Here is a 23,174-nt window from a genome sequence, read left to right as displayed (position 1 = left end):
TTTTTCCTTAGCTTACTCTTACATCAAATGTACACTTTGGTTTATTTTTTTAAAAATCTATGTTATATGTAGGAAGATATTCATAGCATAATCATTTATAAAAGTAAAATCTAGGAAACTTAAGTTATCAATAATCAAGAAATAAGTAAATAAGTCAAATTATTATTCACTTTTCCTGACAATAATTGTGGAGACTGTAGCAATACAGAAAAATGTAACAAACTACAAATTACAAAATTATGTGCATTATCATAAATATGCATATGAGCACAAAGAGTAAAGGATAATGTACAGAAATAAAATTTGCAAAATAAAAATGTAAATACCAAATCTGTTCTCCAGACCTCTTAAAGCAAAAAACTCTAGGGATGAGACCTGAAAATAGGTATTTTTAAAAGTTTTCCCAGTGACTCTAGTGTATACCCAGGATTGAGAGCCACTGACAGGATATCTAAGAATTCTTCCAACATTGACATCTGAATTCTTTTTTAAAAAAAAATTTTATTGGGATCCCTGGGTGGCGCAGCGGTTTGGCGCCTGCCTTTGGCCCAGGGCGTGATCCTGAAGACCCAGGATCGAATCCCACGTCGGACTCCCGGTGCATGGAGCCTGCTTCTTCCTCTGCCTGTGTCTCTGCTCTTCTCTCTCTCTCTCTGTGTGTGTCTCATGAATAAATAAAATTTATTTTATTTTATTTTTTTTAAATAAATTATTTATTTATTTATGATAGTCACACACACAGAGAGAGAGAGAGAGGGAGAGACACAGGCAGAAGGAGAAGCAGGCTCCATGCAGGGAGCCTGACGTGGGACTTGATCCTGGGTCTCCAGGCTCAGGCCCTGGGCTGAAGGCGGCGCTAAACTGCTGAGCCACCCAGGCTGCCCCACATCCGAATTCTTTAAGAACATTCCATATACAATGGCAAAGTAGACAAATGCTAAGAAAAGATTATAGAAACGTATAGGAAATAGTGATTACTTTGGGGCAACTATACCATAGGATATATCAAAGAGGGCATAAAAGGCTAAGGAGGCTTTGGACACTATGCGGTAGGTCATAGGGGGTTTTCTACAGCTTTTGAGCTAGTAAGTAACACAGAAAGAGCAGAACCAGCTCTCTGGGTTTGTGGTCTTAGCAGGCTTGGGGCCTCTGCTGCTTTTGGTTGTCATCATTAGATTTAAAGGGTCCTCACTAGTCTCCAACCATGTCCCCAATCTTCTCATGAGGACAATCTAAGCTCTTAGGGATGGCAGGGTCCTGGCATATCAATCATAGTACTCTTTCCCAAAAAGCCCAATCTGCCTCAAAATATTTCTCAAAATAGCCCTCCAGGAAGCCAGTAGACACTACTAATTGCAAAGATTTACCATGTCCCTTTTCTGAGCCTTACGACCAGAACCTACCTCTTCGATATAGCTTAGAAATCTCCAAAAGGGTTGCAAGGAACACTGAGAGTTCTAACTTAATTTTGTGTTTAGTAGATCACAGGCTCAACTGACACCAAGAAAAAAACCCCAACAAACAGGAAGGTAGTTCCTGGTTAAGGTAACTTCAAGGACTAAAAAGTCATATATGGGGCTCCTGGCTTGCTCAGTAAGCAAAGCACGCAACCCTTAATCTCAGGGTCTTGAGTTCAAGCCCCACATTGGAAGTAGAGACTGCATAAAAAATAAATAAAATCTTGGGCAGCCCTGGTGGCTCAGCGGTTTAGTGCTGCCTTCAGCCCAGGGTGTGATCCTGGAGACCCAGGATCGAGTCCCATGTCAGGCTCCCTGCATGGAGCCTGCTTCTCCCTCTGCCTGTGTCTCTGCCTCTCTGTGTCTCTCATGAATAAATAAAAAAAATTTTTTTTTAAAAGATAAAATCTTTAAAAAGTTGGAGTGGACCTGGGTGACTCAGTCCGTTATGCATCCAACTCCTGGTCAGCTCAGGTCATGATCTCAGGATTGTGGGATGGAGCCCCGCACTTGGCTCCATGCTCGGCGCAGTATGCCTGGAGATTCTCTATCCCTCTCTCCCTGTCCCTCCCCCAGCTTGTGCACACTCTAAAATAAAACTTCAAAAAGAGTCATATACCCTAGACTTATACGATATTATATACCAATTTTACCTCATTAAAAAAAATCATATAAAAATACAGACAAAAATTAGTTTTTCTTTTTTTTTTTTTTTTTAAATTAGTTTTTCTATAAAGGAGATGGGGTGCTTTGGTCTCCTTCTTGGCAACATTAGAGACCAGTAGGTACACAACTTAAAGAATACTGATGAGAAATCTTTATCCAGCCTAATTGTTGATCGTATTTTAAGGCAATAGAAAAATGTTCTCAAATTCACAGAGTCAAAAAATATACCAGCTATATATACCTTTCTCGAAAATGTACCTAAATATATATCCACCTAACCAACTAATGAAAAAAGAAAACACGTATGTGATTTGGAATTTGTGATTTTTTTAAGTAGGCTCCATGCCCAACATGGGCTAGGACTCATAACTCTGAGAGTCATGAAGTCAACCAACTGAGCCAGCCAGGTGTCCCAAAGAATCTGATATTAAAGGACTAAGAATTAATACTTAAACTTTTAAAGTAAAATAAGTATAGTAATCATGGCTATGAAGCTCAATTTAAATATGCCACAATTCATGAATAAGCCCACAATAATATTAACTAAGATGCAAACACACACACAAACCAAAAGGTAAGTAGGAGGATGGGAAGAAATAAAATTATGATAATTTTCTCACATTTAATAGAGTGAATCCATTTCATACTTGATGAATTGACATATATATCAATATATTATATCATATATATGAGCATTAAAGACACACAAAAAAGTAACCACTAATAATAGTAGATAATCTACTACTTAATGTACCAGTATGTGAACATACTATGTCCAGGTGATTGGATTGAGGGGAAGTTCCAGTTTCTTCTTTAAGTTTCACTAGAGTTTGTTCCTCACTTCACGGCCTTAGGATTTGCTGCTCCCATTGTCTGCAACACACTCTCTATCTTCACTCTTCACATGGCAAACTCTTTCTCTGCTTGGCTGTCTCCTTCTCACTACTTAGATTCAGCTCACGTATAACTGATTCATTTCCTCAGAGAGACCTTCCTAGATTATCCAGTCTGGAGTAGTCCCATCCCCACTAACCACTATTATTTTACCCTGTCTTATTATCTTACTACCCTCTGAAGTGCCTTCAAAAATGATCTTTTGGGGATGCCTGGGAGGCTCAATGGTTGAGTGTCTGCTCAGGGCGTATCCTGGGGTCCTGGGATAGAGCCCTGCATTGGGGTCCCCAGAGGGAGCCTTCTTCTCCCTCTGCCTATGTCTCTGCCTCTTTCTCTGTCTCTCTCAGGAATAAATAAATTAAAAATTAAAAAAAAATTTTTGGCATCTTGTTATCTCCCACATTAGCATGGAAGCTCCATGAGGGAAGGGGTTTTCCTGTTTTCTTTCACTGCTATATTTCTCTCTCCCCCAGGATCTTTTTTTTTATTTATTTATTTATTTTTTTTTATGATAGGCACACAGTGAGAGAGAGAGAGAGGCAGAGACACAGGCAGAGGGAGAAGCAGGCTCCATGCACCGGAAGCCTGACGTGGGATTCGATCCCGGGTCTCCAGGATCGCGCCCTGGGCCAAAGGCAGGCGCCAAACCGCTGCGCCACCCAGGGATCCCTCCCCCAGGATCTTGAAACACACCTTGGCACATAATATTCATTGAAAAATGAATATGCATGAGTTAATCTGTAATCAGAGCAAAGGAAAAAAAGCTATTTTCATTTGAGAAAACAAGAGAAAGAGAATAAGTTGGTTGAAAAAGTGAAAGATGAGACCAGAAGATATTTTATGCACACTTAATTGGCAAAAAGATTTTTAAATGTGAAAACCAGAGAGTAGGAGGGAGGGAAAAAAATTAAAAATAAAAAGGTAATAAAATAAAGATGTAAGAATGCTAAATGCTGAAGAGGACATTAATCATTGGGAACCCTTATACATTGCTCGTGGGGTATAAACTGATTCAACTACTTTAGGAAACAATTTGACATTCTCTTATAAAGTTTATCATTTGCATATCGTATTACCCATCAGTTCCACTCAATCCTAGAGAAACCCTTTCATATGCGCACCAGGAGAAACAGGTTATAATATCTATAGTAACACTGTTTATAAAGACAAAAGACTGGAATCCCTAATGTCCATCAAAAGGAAAATTGATAAATAAATCTGGTACAGCACACAATGAAATACTATACAACAGTGAAGATGAATGCACTGCAACTACACAAAACAATATAGATGAATCAGTATGATTTATCATCCCACAACTCCAATCTTACAAAGCTTAGAGATGAACGGAACCATATATTATACTGTTCAGATATACACAGATGTATAATAAAACTCTATAAGAAAACTAAAAGCAAATTATACTTCAACTTAAAGAAAAGGTATAATAAACATGTTCACATATTCTTTTGTGTAAATTTTATGTTTAGAAAAATAAAAATAGGGATCCCTGGGTGGCGCAGCGGTTTAGCGCCTGCCTCTGGCCCAGGGCGTGATCCTGGAGACCCGGGATCGAGTCCCACGTCAGGCTCCCGGTGCATGGAGCCTGCTTCTCCCTCTGCCTATGTCTCTGCCTCTCTCTGCCTCTCTCTCTCTCTCTCTCTCTCTCTCTGTGACTATCATAAATAAAAAAAAAAAAAAAAAAAATTAAAAAAAAAAAAAAAAAAAAAAAAAAAAGAAAAATAAAAATAAAAACTTGGACCTCGTATTGGAGATGATCCTATCTATTTTTCAAATATAAATTCTGTGCTATTAGGAACTTTGGTTAGAAATAATAAATTTTTTTCAAGGGATCCCTGGGTGGCGCAGTGGTTTGGCGCCTGCCTTTGGTCCGGGGCGCGATCCTGGAGACCCGGGATCAAATCCCACGTTGGGCTCCCGGTGCATGGAGCCTGCATCTCAATCTTGGGTCTCCAGGATCACGCCCTGGGCTGAAGGCAGGCGCCAAACCACTGAGCCACCCAGGGATCCCCAAATAAAAGGTTTTAAAAGTTACATTAGGCTTCTGACTTTAAAGCTAACCATATTTTACTCACAACTAAATTCCCTATATCAGGCATAGTAGATCTTCAATTAATATAAAAGAGGGATCCCTAGGTGGTGCAGCGGTTTGGCGCCTGCCTTTGGCCTAGGGCGCGATCCTGGAGACCCAGGATCGAATCCCACATCGGGTTCCCGGTGCATGGAGCCTGCTTCTCCCTCTGCCTGTCTCTCTGCCTCTCTCTCTCTCTCTCTCTGTGACTATCATAAATAAATAAATAAAAAATAAAGAATGACAGGTGATATTTGAAGCACAATTAAGAAAAACAGCTATTTTTCTTATTTTAGGAACTGTTTTAAACACTTTACAGGAAGTATCTTGTTTAATTGTCCCAGTAATCTTTTTTTTTTAAGATTTATTTACTTATTCATGATAGACATAGACAGAGAGAGAGGCAGAGACACAGGAGGAGGGAGAAGCAGGCTCCATGCCAGGAGCCCGACGCAGGACTCGATCCCGGGACTCCAGGATCGCGCCCTGGGCCAAAGGCAGGCGCCAAACCGCTGAGCCACTCAGGGATCCCTCTGTCTCAGTAATCTTATGAGGTAAGTTCCATTATTATCCTGAGTTCTCTGAGAATACAAAGAGAGCACCTACCTTGGCCCTGGAGAGTCCAAGATTAGAAATCATCCTATATAGGAGCAAACTGAAAAAATTAAACTTCTAGAAACATAATTTTCAATACCAGTTAAATTTCTTTAAGTTAGATGCATAAACTTTTTTCTTTCACATGTAGATGCACTCTGTCAGCAATAAAATGAAGGCAAATGTATTGATTAAGCTCATGTAAATTTAAAACATTGTACCTGGTACTCTTTACAAATCTTCAAGAAAATATGTATAAAGTACAGCACTAATTGAATTAGAGAGAAGAAATCACTAGATGCCATTTGGTTGCACATAAAGCTTATTAGTGAAAGAGTTGAAGATTATACAAAGTCTAATACATTTGCAAAGTAAGAGTTCATTTTCAGGAAAAAAGGAAATTCTTGATAAAACTAATGTATAAAAATTTAAGGAAAACTCTTAAGATAAAATGGGGATTTATTATGTCTCTGATGATTATTTTAGAAATTTACATTGTAAATTCCCAGTATAAAGATGAAAAATGTCATAATACCATAGGGCCCCTATTTACCTTCATTTCCAAAAAGTATTTCAAGTAAACAAAACCAAAAAGTGAGAAACAGAGGCACCTGGGTGGCTCAGTTACTTAAGTGTCTTTGGCTCAGGTCATGATCCTGGGGTCCTGGGATCAAGCCCCACATTGTGCTCCCTGCTCAGCAGGGACTCTGCCTCTCTCTATGAATCTCCCTCTCCCCAGGTCATTTTCTTTCTCTCAAATAAACAAAATCTTAAAAAAAAAAAAGTGAGAAACATATATCTATGTTTACAAATCAGGAAAAGAAAGTATCTTTATTTTTTCCTTAAGTAAGCTCTGGCCCAATGTGGGGCTTGAACTAAGGACCCGGAGATCAAGAAGAGTCCCACGCTGCAGGAACTGAGCCAGCCAGGTGCCCCCTGATATTAAAGAAACAGTAGCCTAAAATGTTAGAATTTAAGGAAATAAGCCTTCACTCCTAATTTGGGTTACAGGTTCTAATTCACCCTATCATAATCTGGTAAAGCAGTTCATCTCCCTGCATCTCTGTAAAATAAGCTTACACTGAATATTTAAAGTTCCATCAAGGGATCCCTGGGTGGCGCAGCGGTTTGGCGCCTGCCTTTGGCCCAAGGCGCGATCCTGGAGACCCGGGATCGAATCCCACATTCGGGCTCCCGGTGCATGGAGCCTGCTTCTCCCTCTGCCTGTGTCTCTGCCTCTTTCTCTCTCTCTCTGCGACTATCATAAATAAATAAAAATTAAAAAAAAAAAAAAAAAAAAGTTCCATCAAGCTGTCCTTCCACTGGACTCTCTGCTTCATGGGAACATGTGGTATTCTTTTAATAATAAAATGTTGCAAAGATATTTAGTATATCTACATACCCATCACCCAGCTTTAGCATTTTGCTGTCATTTGCTATACATCTTTAAGAATACGTGAGGGGGGGGCGGGGGGCAGCCCAGGTGGCTCAACGGTTTGGCACCACCTTCTGTCCCCCGCCTGATCCTGGAGTCCTGATATCGAGTCCCACGTCAGACTTCCTGCATGGAGCCTACTTCTCCCTCTGCCTGTGTCACTGCCTTTCTGTCTCTCATGAATAAATAAAATCTTTAAAAAAAAAAGTCATAATATTGTACATACATTTACCTAACCTTTTACTGCATGTTATTTGATGTTTATCCATACTGGTATACATATAGCACCTGATTCATTTTAACTGCTGTATTTTTTTGCATTTTTAATATATATTTAAATTATCCAGTTCTCTATTGATGAACATTTCGATTATTTCCAACTTTTCAATTGCAAATAATAGTTTCGTGTATCTCCTTGTTCAGGTCTAGGAATATGTAAACTTCACTGAATTTTGCCAAATTGTTCTCCAAAGTGATTGAATTAGTTTACTGTGTGTGGCACCAGCTGCTAACAGGTCCAAAATATTAATTTTCCTGTTTGTCCTTTAATTTTCCTCCCAATTTTAGCTGGGTGTGTAACCAACTAGAATATATACCATTTCTCATTCTCATCTGTGGCCATGTGCTTAAGTTTTAGCCAATGGTACATGACTAGAAGTAATGGGGCCAATTCTAGATCATACCTTAAGATGATATGGAACCTCCCCTTATTAGTTGGTACACAGACTGTAGTAGCTGGAGTAGCTATCATGAACCAGAGAATGAAGGTGCCCAAATTGACAAATCAAGAAATTAAAAGGAATCTGCGTCACAAACACTCTATCAGCCCCATGCTTGGACTGTTACAAAAGAGGGAAAACTTCCATTTTATTAAACTTTATTATAGTTGGGTTTTTTTTACAACAGCCAGAATGTGTATCTTAATAAAAACATATTCCCACTGGCAGTACATAAGAGTATATTTTGTTTCACATCTTTACTGACATTAACTATCATGAAATCTCCGCCAAACTGATAAGCTTTTGAAATGGTATTTCACTATTTTTTTAACTTGAATTTCCCTGACTAGGAGTCAATTTTTCATATTTATTAGCCATTCTAGCCTTTTGTCTCAGTCAGTACACTTTGCCCATTTTTAATTAAATATTTTATTTAAAAAATATTTTATTTATTTATTCATGAGACACAGAGAAAGAGAGTCAGAAACACAGGCAGTGGGAGAAGCAGGCTCCATGCAGGAAGTCTGACGTGGGACTCATCTCAGGACTCCAGGATCATGCCCTGGGCTGAAGGGGGCGCTAAACCGCTGAGCCACCTGGGCTGCCCTCTTCACCCATTTTTTCGCTGGATATCTTTCTTGTCAACCAAAATCTTTAAATATTCTGTATATATGATGCATTGTAAATTGCTTTTTCTTGAATTAACCTTGCTGTTTGGCGTAATCCCAGTATTCTCAACTGTCAAACAAGACGGTTAACATGGTTTTGCAGTATCTGTCACTTGAGAAGAGGAAGGAGGCTGAGAGCATAATTCTCAGTTCTGCATATAGAGACACCTCTCAGCATCTGGAATTTGCGAACAAATTTCTATAATACCACATAATGGATTTTCTTTCTTTTTTCTCTTATTAAAGAGATTTGAGAGTATGAGTGAGAGGAGGGGCAGAGAGAGAGGGAAAAGCAGCTCCCTGCCGAGCAGGACCCTGGGATCACGATCCAAGCCGAAGGCAGACTCTTATTAACTGAGCCACCAAGGCACCCCCATAATGGATTTTTCTTATAAAAAATGCACAAAAGGGAACACCTGGGTGGCTCAGCGGTTGAGTGTCTGCCTTTGGCTCAGGGTGTGATCCTGGAGTTTCAGGATAGAGTCCCACATCGGGCTCCTTGCATGGAGCCTGCTTCTCCCTCTGCCTGTGTCTCTGCCTCTCTCTCTGTGTGTCTCTCATGAATAGTAAATATTTTTTTTAAAGTGCACAAAAATCAAAAGGAAAAAGGTATATTTCATAGATTGACACTGTCTTTGAAAAACTGTGAGAACTAAAGGATTTAATAACACAGGCACAGTTGGGCACAGTTGGGACACCTGGGTAACTCAGTGGTTGACCATTTGTCTTCAGCTCAGGGCATGACCCCTGAGTGCCAGGATTGAGTCCCACCTTCAGATTCCCTGCATGGAGCCTGCTTCTCCCTCTACTTCTCTGTTTCTCTCATGAATAAATAAATAAAATCTTAAAAATAAAGTAGGCAGAGAGATGGAGCACCTAAGTGGTTCAGTTAAGCATCCAACTCTTGCTATCAGCTTAGGTCTTGATCCCAGGGTTGTGAATTCAAACCCCACATTGGGCTCCATGCTGGGCATGGAGCCTACTTTAAAAAGAAAAAAAAGAAAAAGAAAAAAAATAGGCAGAGTGTGAGGGAGACTGACTAAATTGACTCCAGGAGAAACAAAAAGCTTCACTGAAGGGGCACCTGGCTGGCTCAGTTGGTTAAGCATCTGACTCTTGATTTCAGCTCAGGTCATGACCCCAGGGTCTTGAGATCAACCTCACATTGGGCTCTGTGCTTAGTAGGGAGTCTGCTTGTCCCTCTCCCTCTGTCCCCTTCCCCCAAGCTTTGTGCAAGAATGCACGCTCTCTTATGCTCTCGCCCATACTAATAAATAAGCAAAATTTTAAAAAAAGTTTTTTTTAAGGCTTCACTAGAAAAGAATTGTAATCACATTACATTTCTTGGCCTCTTTTTTTTTTAAGATTTATTTATTCATGAGAGATACAGAAAGAGGCAGAGACATAGGCAGAGAGAAAGAGAGAAAGAAGCAGGTTCCCTGCTGGGAGCCTGATGCAGCACTCGATCCCAGGACCCCGGGATCACAATCTGAACCAAAGGCAGATGCTCAACCACTGAGCCACCCACGTGCCTCCATTTCTTGGCCTTTTAAATAAAATTCACAATCATAAAAAATCTTTGTCAATTTCCAATTTTAAAATCAATCTATAGGCAAAACACCTTGTATACAGAACAAAATGTAAATATCCCAACCTTGACACTGCAAGAAGTATAAATGTCCAACGTAGGAAGTGAAAGGTGGAAAAAGAACAGAAGAGTAAAGGATGATGGTATCAAGCAAGGGGTTGAGATACTGTCTTCAACTGATGGAACAGGAATAAAGATACATTAAAGAGATTAATAGTGAAACAAGAAAAGTGATACAATTACATAAAGAAGGAAGCTGTGGTAGAGATGCCACAGGTGAGCTAAATTCTTCCCTAAGACAGAAATCAATAGATATTAAGTCAATAACGTGAGGATGTTATTCAAATACACTAAGGTAAAGCCAAAAGAAATACTGTTAAAAGTAATTCTTCCTTGGGACTATGTGGGTAGCACGGGGAACTATTTGCTTTTTATTTGATCTACATTAGATTTTTAAAAGTGATGTGCATTGCTTCTCTGCCTTTTGAGTAAGATCAAGTGTAAAGGCGGTATGTAGTACTTTAAATAAAAACTTATCTTTAAAAAAAAAAGACAGCAAGGAGGGCACCTGGGTGGTTCAGAGGGTTAAGCACCAGTCTTCGGGTAGGGTCATGATCCCATGTGATCAAGCTCCACATCAGGCTCCCTGCTCAGCGGGAAGTGTGATTCTCCCTCTCCCTCTGACACTGGCCCTGCTTGTGTCACGCACTCTCTAATAAATAAATAAAATCTTTAAAAAAAAAAAAAAGACAGTAGGAACTTTGTACAGATTTCCAGGACCTGGGTAAAAGATTTTGTGTTCTTAGTAACTATTAGCATCTAGAGTTAAATACTTTGTCTCACCACTATTTGCTGATTGAGAAAGAGGACCAAGGTATGCTTTGTCAACACTGTTATCAGCTTTTTTTGATTTGAAGATGACATCATAGGGATAAACCTACTCAACAGAACACTTAGTGCCATGTGCAAAGACACTATGAACCACAGGTAGAATAAGCTCTTTCAAACACCACAGTAATAAACTCAGTCACCTATTATGACTACTTCCAAGATATGCTCTCTCCCACCCAAACACGTTCATTTTTGCTTTTGTGATCTCAATACTCTTGGTATACTGCATTGCCCCCAAAAGTCTCCTAGGAACTGATATGATGCTAAACACTAAATACTTGTATTTATTCCCAATACAACCTGCAGCTGGATCCCAGTGGCCAATTACTGGCTCAACTGCACCAATCTCAACCCCCATGACATTATGCTCCCTCATACTGACAGATCATTTGGCGCCTTGTCCATTATCAAATCTTTCTTTCTGGGACTCAGTTTCCTACTATTGTTAGCGGCTAAATTCCAAAATCAGCTTCCAGCCAAGAAGTCCCACACTAGTAACCCATAGGAGAACTGGCTTACAAGTCTGTTTCATTTTAAATTTTAAACAAAACTCTTTTTGCTAAATTTGAAAAGGCTTCTAAATTCCCTAGAAAAATGAAATCTGGCAATCCTGACTAAACATTACACATGGCATAAACCTTGTTTAGAAGGAACAGTAGTTCACCACTCTCCAATTGGTTTGACTCATTTCTATTACCTATCTGGTTCCTGTGAGTATTTTAGCTTGCAATCCCTAGCCTAGCCTACCTCTATTCTAACCAAAAGCTAACCTTTCACCATATAGAAAACAGGAACTTTTTATTCTGGCAGACATCACACAGGAAAAGTTATGTCTCAAAAAAATCCTGATACATTGTATACCCTTCTAATCTTCCTGCAAAAAACACAAATTGCATTTCTCAGAACAGCTATATCCAAGATTACTCTGCTGTTAAAAAGGGTTATAATTTAGCCAATCAGTAAGTATACGGTCTAAAGATCCTGCTTAAAAGAACAGCATGACTGAGTCAGATTTAGATTGCACAATGTTCAAATAAAGGCATGTGCCTATCTGGACCTCTAGTCTGTTTCAATGAAATCAATTAACCCACTGCTGGCAAGTTAGTTGGATCCAGCAATTATTAAGTACCTCTCTTTAAGTTCCATACTACAGCATGCTAGGTTTAGAGATGCAATGAACAAGACATAGTTCTGCCTTCAAGGAGGTTACAGTCCAGCACAGACAGGCAATATTCAAGGTTAAATAACTGGAGCAATGAAAGCATAAATGAAGGTCATCATGAAGACTCAGGGGTTTATAATAGGAAATAACCTCCAAACTAAAATTTAGTAAGTATGGAAGCAGAAATTTCCAAGCCAAAGAGATAAGGGGAGGAGATATGGAGATATAGGCAGAAAAGAGCTAGAGCTTAGGACCACAGAAGAATGACAAGCATGGACACTGGGAAGACAAGTAGGGGTCAGATTATGAAAGGTGACCAAATAGAGAATAAAACATGAGTGTCATTCATTACTCCTACCCCTAATGTCACTTCCGATCATTCACGTTTTATCCTGAGGGAAAAGATAAATCATCAAAATATTAAAATAAGGGGATCCCTGGGTGGCTTAATGGTTTGGCGCCTGCCTTCAGCCCAGGGCGTGGTCCTGGGGTCCGTCCTGGGATCGAATCCCACATCGGGCTCCCTGCGTGGAACCTGCTTCTCTCTCTGCCTGTGTCTCTGCCTCTCTCTCTCTGTCTCTCTCATAAATAAATAAAAATATTTAAAAATATTAAAATAAGAATGGGAAAAGCTGAAGAAACACCAAAAAGAATAACCTAGAGACTATTACGAAGAGTCACTCTGTGAAAAATAGAATTAAGAAAATTAGAAGCCATAAACTGGAAGAAAATAATTGCAAAACCCACATCTGCTTTATCAAAAATATACAAAGAACTCTTAAAGCTCAACAAGCAACCCAATTTAAAAATGGACCAAAGGCCTCAACACACACCTTACCAAAATATAAGCATATGAAAAGATGCTCCACATTATATGATATCAGGAAAATGCAGATTAAAATGAGATACTGGGATCCCTGGGTGGCTCAGTGGCTTAGCGCCTGCCTTCGGCCCAGGGCATGATCCTGGAGTCCCAAGATCGAGTCCCGCATCAGGCTCCCTGCATGGAGCCTGCTTCTCCCTCTGCCTGTGTCTCTCTCTCTGTGTGTCTCTCATGAATAAATAAAATCTTTAAAAAAAATAAAACGAGTTACTACTGTGCACCTATTAGAATGCCGTAAATCAAACACTGACACCACCAAATGCAGGCAATGAAGTAAAGCAATGGCAACTCTCACACGTTGTCAGTGGGAATGAGAAATGGTATATCCACTGTGGAAGATGGTTTGGCAATTTCTTATAAAACTAAACATATCGGGTAGCCCTGGTGGCTCAGCGGTTTAGCGACGCCTTCAGCCCAGGGTGTGATCTTGGAGACCCGGGATCAAGTCCCACGTCGGGCTCCTTGCATGGAGCCTGTGTCTCTGCCACTCTCTCTCTGTGCCTCTCATGAATAAATAAAATTTTAAAAAACAAAAAAACTAAACATATCTTTATAATCCAACAATTAGCTTATGCTACTTGACATTTACCCAAAGTAGTTGAAACTCATGGCCACACAAAGACCTGCACATGATTGTTTATAGGAGCTTTACTCATAAATGCCAAAACCTAGAAGTAACCAGGATGTCCTTCGGTGGGTGAATGGTTAAACTGTTATATCCAATAGAATATTATTCAGCGCTAAAAAAGAACTATAAAGCCATGAAAAGATATTGAGGAAACTTAAATGCTTATTTCTAAGTGAAAGAAACCAATCTGCAGGGATGCCTGGGTAGCTAAGTGGTTGGGTGTCTGCCTTTGGCCCAGGGCGTGATCCTGAGTCACGGGATCGAGTCCCACATCGGGCTCCCTGCGTGGAGCCTGCTTCTCCTTCTCCATCTGGCTGTGTCTCTGCCTCTGTCTCTGTGTGTCTCTCGCTAATAAATAAATAAAATCTTAAAAAAAAAAAGAAACCAATCTGCAAAGGCTTTATACTGTAGGATTCCAACTATAGACATTCTGGAAAACCAAGACTACAGAGACAATAAAAAGATCAAAGTAAGTGCTGGTGAGGATAAGGAGAAAAAGGACCTCTTGTGCACTGTTGGTGGAAATTTTTTTTTTTTTTCTGTTGGTGGAAATTTAAGTTGGTGCAGCCACTATGGAAAACAGTATAAAGATTCCTCAAAAAACTAAAACTAAAAATACCATACAGCCCAACAATTCCACTTCTGGGTACCTACCCAGAGAAAACAAAAACACTAATGTGAAAAGCTATATGCACCCCTTGTTTACTGCCACATTTTTTACAGTAGCTAAATTATGGAAGCAACCTAAGTGTCCATTGATAGGCCAATGGGTGTTCACATATACAATAAAATATTACTGTCATAATAAAAAAAAATGGAATCTTGTCGATGACATTAGAGTGATGACATTATGCTAAGTGAAGCAAGTCAGACAGGAAAAGACAAACACCGTATGATCTCATTTATATGTGAAATCTAAAAAACAAAAACAGAAAAAGACCGTAAGAGTACAAGCTGGTGGTTGCTGAAGATGATGGAGCGGGGCGGGGAGGATGAACAAAATAGGTGAAGTAATTTAAAAGATGCAAACTTCCAGTTTTAAGTCATGGGGATGGACGTACAGCAATACAACCAACAACAATGTAGCAACCGTATGGTGACAGATAACCACACTACTATGGTGAGCACCTCATAATGTTTGTAACTGTCAAGTGACTATAGTGTATACCTGAACTGGTGTATATGTCAGCTACTTCCTCAAAGGAAAAATATAAACAGCAAAAACAAAAAATTATGATCCGTGGTTGCCAGGTGTGGGAGTGGAGATGAATAGATCATAGAGCATTTTTAGGACAATGTAAACACACTGTATAATGCTGGATATAGGGATCCCTGGGTGGCGCAGTGGTTTGGTGCCTGCCTTTGGCCCAGGGCGTGATCCTGGAGACTCGGGATCGAATCCCACGTCGGGCTCCCTGCATGGAGCCTGCTTCTCCCTCTGCCTGTGTCTCTGCCTCTCTCTCTCTCTCTCTCTGTGACTATCATGAATAAATAAATAAAATCTTAAAAAAAAAATGCTGGATATATGCTGTCTTACTTTTATCCAAACCCACAGAATGCACTACACCAAGAGCAAACTCAAAGGAAACTATGCATTTGGAGTGACTGTGACATACCACCATAGGCTCAACCTTGGTAAAAACTGTACTATTCTGGCATAGGATGATGATAAAGGGAGAGGCTATGAATGTGTGGGAGCAGAGGAGGTATGATAAATCCCTATGCCTTTAAATTTGGTCGTAAACCTAAAACTGCTGTGAAAAATAAAATCTAAAATAAGCAAGCAAGCAAATGGTGGTATTCCAGAACACAGTAAAAAACAAAAACCACACAACTGTAAATTTAAGTTTCTACAAGTTTTATACATAAAGCATGTAAAAAAGTAATGGGGGTGCCTGGTTGGCTCAGTCAGTTAAACTCTGCCTTCGACTCAGGTCATGAGCCTAGGGTCCTGGGATGGAGCCCTGCATCAGGTGCTCTGTTCAGCAGGGAGCCTGCTTCTCTGCCTGCTTGTGCTATGTCAAATAAACAAATCTTTAAAAAAGTGAAAAAGTAATGGCCTTGGCTTTTACTATTTTCATGAATTAAGAAAATGGTCATCAAACAAGTGCAAAGTGGCTCAAGAGTGATGCTGGGGGCACATGAAGATTTGGAGAGATGTGGGAAACCTGACTATATCCTTACACAGAATGGTTTTGCAGCATCATGAACCCAGCAAATACTGTGATGTACGCTTATACTATTATACACCTACAGTGTATGATACGCTCAGACATGAAATTGCAAGGTTATGTGACTGACTCAGTGGTGCAGCACTATATAACCAATATTCAAAAAGAAAGGATATTAACCAAAAGTAATCAAAAAATTTATCGAGAACTACCTAATACATCAAAGACTTCAATGAAGGGGAACTTCAGAAGTCGAGGGTTAAAGATGTCAGGAGGACAAGTATAATAAATATATTTATAAGTGGCTCATTTTATTTTAGATGAGGAGCAGCTCACTGATTCTCTCATACTCCAGGTACAAATAACCAGTAATAATCAATAGCATATCCATTTATGACAACTACTAGAAGCTGTACTTTTGTGGAGAACCAGGTTTCAGGAAGGTTCCATGGAGAAATTAGAGGGGAGTTCAATTACATGCAGAGAACTTTGTTATATGGGCAGAACAGAAAGGTTATTGAGGGAGGGGAGCAATGTCTTACCACTGGCAAAAATGGCAGAAAAAGTGAGGTATTTACCTGAAGGTGACCAAGGAAAATTAAAGTCTTTAATAAGATTTTATTTATTACACACACACACACACACACACACACACACACACACACACACACACAGAGTCAGGAGGAGAAGCAGGCTCCCTCCTGGGAACCTGATATAGGACTCAATCCCAGGACCCTGGGATTATGACCTGAGCTGAAGGCAGATGCTCAACCAGTCACCCAGGCGCCCTGATAATTTCTAAGAATATTTTAAAATAGGCATGGTGAACAGAAATTTTTGATTTTTTTTTTTTTAAGTGAGCTTCTACACCCAACATGGGGCCTGAACTCGTGACCTGGAGATCAAGCATTGCATGCTCAACTCGTTCAGCCAACCAGGTGACTGGAGAAATTCTTTGAACTTGACCAACTCAACAGCAGTCAGGCGCAAGTATAGTTTCCAAGTCTTTCTACCCCACATCAGGACAACATGAAGAAAACAGTGGCAGCCTCTGGTAATCCACTAGAGATTTGGGGCACTTCTGAAGAGATGTGAAGTCCAAAACCACAGCTACAGTGTTATTTAATCTCTATACCTAACAAGGGGCTTGAACTCTCAAAACCCCAAGATGAGGAGTTGTAGATTCTACCAACTATGTCAGCCAAATGCCACTAGTGTTATTTTTAACGCTAAAATCAAAATCACTTCATTTTCTAAAGAAAATGTATATCCTAAATGTGATATTCAAGGACCTTTACGTATTAACCTCAAATTACTGTTTCTGTCTCTCCAACTTTCACTCACTTGACTCTCCATACTATTAACATTTTCCACTCTTTTCTCCGAACACCATTTTCAAATTGTCCAAATCCTAACAATCCTTCAAGACATAGTTCAAATGCCACCTCTTCTCGGACATGATGCAAGTGGACTTTCCTTTTGCCAAACTTCCATTGGAGAAATATTCTCTTTATGTTAACATCTATTTTTCTTACTCAACAAGACTAAATTTCGCACTTTTTAAAAAATTTATTTATTTATGATAGTCACAGAGAGAGAGAGAGAGAGAGAGAGGCAGAGAAACAGGCAGAGGGAGAAGCAGGCTCCATGCACCAGGAGCCTGATGTGGGACTCGATCGCGGGTCTCCAGGATCCCGCCCTGGGCCAAAGGCAGGCGCCAAACCACTACACCACCCAGGGATCCCTCGCACTGGTTTTTTAATCTCTCAATGTCTTACTAGATCCTCAATAAACATTTCCTAAAAAGCAAAGCCTTACTCATCAGGTGTGGATAGAACCGTGAGTAAAAAAAGTTTAAATTCCAAATCTGTCCCTCTTGCCTTTTTCAGTGCTTCTTCCATTAAAGAGGGTTGGCATCATCTAGCTTCTCCAATGATCATCCAGTCAATTGTTAACACCAGTTCCACCGGAGTTCTCTTCTGAGCCAGGGTTTTCCTGCTTTCTAACTAATCCTTATACTGCCCACCAACCTTCCACCCCACCCCCACAGAAGAGTGAACTTCAAAAAAATCAAACTATGTAATTACTCACCAGCTCAAAAGTCCTTCAATGACTTCCGTTGAAGTAAAACTCAAATCAGTCCAGTGTGATCTGATCCATCTAACCTTCCCAATTTCCTATTACATGCATAACCCCTTCCCCATCCACTCACAAATCTTTTTGTTCTTCCTAAAAATGGTTATGCTCTCCCGTTTCTGCACCTACCCCTTCTGCCTGGCATATGGTTACCCAGAAAGACTTTTTCCAAGGGCTAGCTTCTTAAATCCTCAGCTCCAAGGTCCCTTTTCAGATGCATTACCTATATACATTGGATAGCATCCAAGCATATAGTAGGCATTCATAAGCATTTCCTAAATACAACTTTTCAGATTTTCAGTTAACCGCCTGCCCCCATCCTACCTCTGTAATCTCCACTGGTGGGACAAGGCTAAAGTCTTTTACAAATAGTTACTTTTTCTCACAAGCCTAGGAAATTCGTAATTGTATCATTTTTAGAGAAAGTCATAAAACTAGTAAGTAAATAGACAAGGATTTGACTGCAGGCTCTAAGTTTAGGCTTAGTCTAAACCACTATGCTACTACATCTAGTTCATTCTATCTGTTCAACCTCAACATTTGATCACATACCCCATAAATCCAGTGTAAACATCATCATTTACCTTACTTTCTCCCAAGACATTTCTTTTTTAATAAAAATGCCTTGTCTTTTCCACACAAAAACTGCTTAAGACAGCTGATGTTTATTAATCATTCTCAATATAGATTGTTCTGGATACACTTAATAAAATGAGCTCAGACAACCGTGATAAATAATAAATGAAAGATTTTATTCATCTTTGTAAATAACAGGCGCTGAAATATTAATGGTCAACCACAATCATGGTGCAAAGAGGCTTATGTTTAATAATGCAGAAGCAAAAAACCTTCCACTTTTAGACAAAAACACTAACTGAAAACTGCTTCAGCTCTGAAAATAAAACCCCATTTCTCAATGGTAGTTTTGGCTTTTTTAAAGCTTGGCAATCACCCCCCTCCCAGCCCCTACCAGATTACCTCAAACAAAAAACTGCAGGGCCTTTTGGAGTGTACAGCTATACACTAAGGAACTTCTCCCCCCCCCCCCCCCCCCCAGAAATAGGCTAAAATTCAACACTAGTAAACACAATTGTGGTCATCCACTTCATTTTTCTTTTATTAGCCTTCAGGTGATACGCCATTAGTGACAAAATTCACTAACATAACTTGTGCATGGAAATTTATTTAGAGAGTAAAGGGGAGACGGAGAATCTTAAGTAGGCTCCACACTAGATATAGGATTTATTCTCACAACCCTGAGATCACTACCTGAGCCAAATTCAAGTCAGATATGCTTAACCAACTGAGCCACTCTAGGTGCCCCATAATTTATGCTACTAGCCTAATGCTTGTTTAGCTAGATAATTTAACCACACAAAGGGACTAGTCCTTTCTTTCTCGCTTGCTTGTTCAGGTCCTCCTTACTATCATATATTCCTTGTATAACTTTTTCCATTCCCCTTCTTGCCAGTACAATGCTAGAATGAAGCCTATAGACTGAATTGAGGTGAGAAGGGCCCCCTCTTTCCTACAACCCTCGAACTGCTTCACAAAATAACATTATCCTAGTTTGGAAAGAAATGAACGTATTTCTCAGACATTGGTCACCTCCCCTGTGTAGCAATTAAAAGTTTTCACTTAAAGTTCCATTTACTATCTTATTACAACATCCCGGAGCAAACAGGAGAGATTTCAAATCTCATCACTTTTTCTATTAAATTAAAAAGCACTGCTTCCATGAAATCAAATACCAGCTTCACAACATTTTACTATTAGACAATGATTCCTACAAATATTCCAAAAAGAGCATCAAGTTGTGTTCTTCCCCCCCCCCCCCATTTCTGATCAGCCGTCTATTGTCAGTTTTAACTGGAGCTGAAAAACAGAAGGCTTTAAACTGAAAAGTCATCACTGGGTTTTTAAATAGAGCATTTAAATAATTCTTCTTGAAGGTATTTTATCAGCCACTTATTTCTACCCTGAAAAAAGCTTAAAATACAATTAGTATTTAAAGCACTATACAAAATAAAAACAAACCAGACAAAAGAGTAAGGTACATTTCAATTTAATCATTGTGCACACAAATTTGTAAAAATGCTAGACACACATACATTAAGTCGCAAAGGAAATTTGAGAATTCTTGTTCATGTCTAAGCATTATTTTAAACTATGGAAATTTGGCTACATACTCTCACCACTATTACATGCATTTAGAGTTACATACTTACCACATTTTCAATGTCTGCTTATCCTTGCTAGGAAAGGACAGACTTCCTTAGAAATTTACTTCACTTTAAATCTTAAAGACATAAATTGAGGGTCCACACTTTGTTTAGTGTTTATCTAAAAGAATACATCACCATTATCACATACTCAAAATATCAATTTTCAGAAGACTATCATTTTCCATACTAAAAAGCATTAAGAGTTTACTATTCATTGTTGGTTTATGAACATCACAGCAAGAAATACAATTTGAAAACCTTAGAGGATGCCTGGGTGGCTCAGTGGTTGAAAACATCCTTAGCTTATATTGACACCAGCTAGAATATGGCTAAAGACTGGAGACAAAAAATAATAATAATAATAATAAAATAAAATAAATAAAATCCATGTATCACTCTGAAGGAAAGTACTAAACAGGGCGTAAATTTAAAATATACACAGAGGCTAATTCTCACTGGTATACACGGTCCCAGAAACCAGTATTTCTAACCCATGTTTTTCATGCAAGGTTAGAAAGATTTAAAGATTCACTTGAAATTTTCAAGCCTCATTCAGAGATAATTCTGTAGGCATTAGTCTGCAGGAGCATTTCAGGCAAGTCCTCCTTCAAGCCTACCCTCAGCTTTAATCGCTCATGAATCACTGCAACAACAGCTTCACAAAGAGACAAATTCTGGTATTTAAATTTTACACCTGTACATCTTTTGAGAACCAAAAGCATTGAGACCAAACTTTCGGTTGTCAGCTAAAAAGAAAATCAAGCTTAAAAACATTTTTAAAAAACATTGGTTTTGAGTGAAAACATTTTTTCCATCCCACCGAAAGAAAAAAAAAGTATGTTAAAAGGTTTTGCAGTTACAGACTAAGTGGAAGTCAGAAAAGTGATCGTGGATTATTAGGAAAACGTCAGGAGGCGAAATAATCAACTTCTAAAATAAATGCCAATTCGGATATTATTTAGAGTGTAAAAACTCAGATTGCCCACTTCTTTGATCAGTAGCCCATTTCAGTTAAAACTTAAAAGGAAAAATTGTGACATATAAGGATAAAATAATACTTACCAGAAAGGCAGCTTTATAGAGATGGTTTTAAGGAAAACCATTTCCACTGTATATACGCCATTTCTTATACAGATTAAACTGTGAAAGGCAATGAAACTTAAGCCCTTAGGCAATTTTATATTAAAAAACAAGTGGATATCTTATAAAATATATTTTATTATCAGTTGACACATTGAGATTTTTAATTAACTAAATGCATGACTTTCATATAAAGTAACATTAAGATGACCTGTTTTCAGTGGCTAATCACTATTCCCATTTAATAGAATATAAGATCGGCTAGTTTTATGGATTGACTGTTTCAAAATAAACATCACATTTAGGGTGTAGAGGAGGTAGCCATGCATCCTAGTCAATGCTACAGAATGAAAGGATGGTTCAGGCTTATACAAACCAAATTGTATACTTTATTATTTTCTCCTTGGTATTTAAAATGTTTACCAACTAAAGAATGTAATATTTAAAGATCAAAGAAAAGGTCTCAAGGGATGGTTGAAGACAACAATGAATTCTGATAGAAACAATTACAGTAATAAAAACCTTAACATATATTTTACAAGCCGTTATACCCTCACTGCACCTCAAAAGGAATATACAAAGAATTTATCTAGGTTTCTTGATGGGTAGTCAGTTTTCATTTGAATATTAAAAAGTGTTCTTACTTTTAATTCAAGGTAAAATGAGCCCATAGTGATGGTGCACCAACAAAATAGATTATAGTTTACAAAAAAGATGAAAATTAGTACTTATACAGCAAGTTACTAAAAACATTTAGCAAAAAAGCAGTATGAAAATATTTTCTAGCTTATGATTGCACACCATTTATCACTGCTAGAGGTGAAGAAACTTGACTTTCTTAGGTTGATTCATACTGTAAAAAGTTGAAAGGTAAAATATGAGTACTACCATGGGAGTGGCTTAAGTAAGAGCCTGGATCCAAAGCCCTGCACTCCTTTATCAGATAACCAACACGTGTAAAGCAAATCGAAACTTTCACTGTCTTTTCCTTTCATGTAAAACGGATGTACTTAGGGTCAACCATGACCAGATAATAAAGGAATAGTATTACACCTTTCTCACAACTGAGGATAATAGCAAACCTAACTACTTTGGCCCAAGTACTAAGTGTTTAAAAGTGTCCAATGGATCTTTTATTAGTTATACTCACATTTAAGTAACTGCACAGCTTTCTTCCTTGTGTGGGTTATATGGATATGTTTGAAAAAAAATAGGAACATCAGGTACTTACAGATTAAACTAACCTGTACTGGCAGGGCTGTGGGATTTTTCTTCTCTACCAGTAAGTAGCAAATGCTGAAATTCTGCTGCTAGTTAACAAAAACACAAATTGTATTAAACTGAGGAGTTCAATCCATAGTTTTAAAAAGTCAATGTGCATTAAATTTCCTCAGAACCTGATATTAATACATTTTAAACTTTTTCCCTAAGTTTTACAAAAGTTACCTTACATTGGCTCTTAAAGTGACCTTTTTGAGAATGACTTAAGAACGCTGTATATCTCTTGGACACACCTCACTTTTAATAAACTATGTAATTCCTATATGTATGTAATTCCTATATGTATATTATATGGAAATTTTGGTTCCTCTAAAAAAAAAGAGGGGCATGTATCTGGGGAAAAAAATTTCAACATGGTAATTTCTAAATTTAAGTGTGTGCAGACTTACTCTATAGAGGAAACCAATTTTTAATTGTTTAAAATTAAATTTTCAAAACACTCGATTTCATTTTCTTTTATGAGATTTAAAACATGGGCTGAAAAGTAAATCTGCTTCTCCTGACGTATATTAATAAACTAGTAACTAAAAGGGAGGCTTTGCTTAATAAATATATGCCCCCTACTATTAGAACTCAAAGCTATAGAAACCTCATTAACTCTTCC

The sequence above is a fragment of the Canis aureus genome, chromosome 16 (genome assembly GCF_053574225.1).
Source record: "Canis aureus isolate CA01 chromosome 16, VMU_Caureus_v.1.0, whole genome shotgun sequence".
Lineage (NCBI taxonomy): Eukaryota > Metazoa > Chordata > Mammalia > Carnivora > Canidae > Canis > Canis aureus.
The sequence above is the reverse complement of the archived record's forward strand: the minus strand, read 5'-3'. Positions refer to the sequence as shown.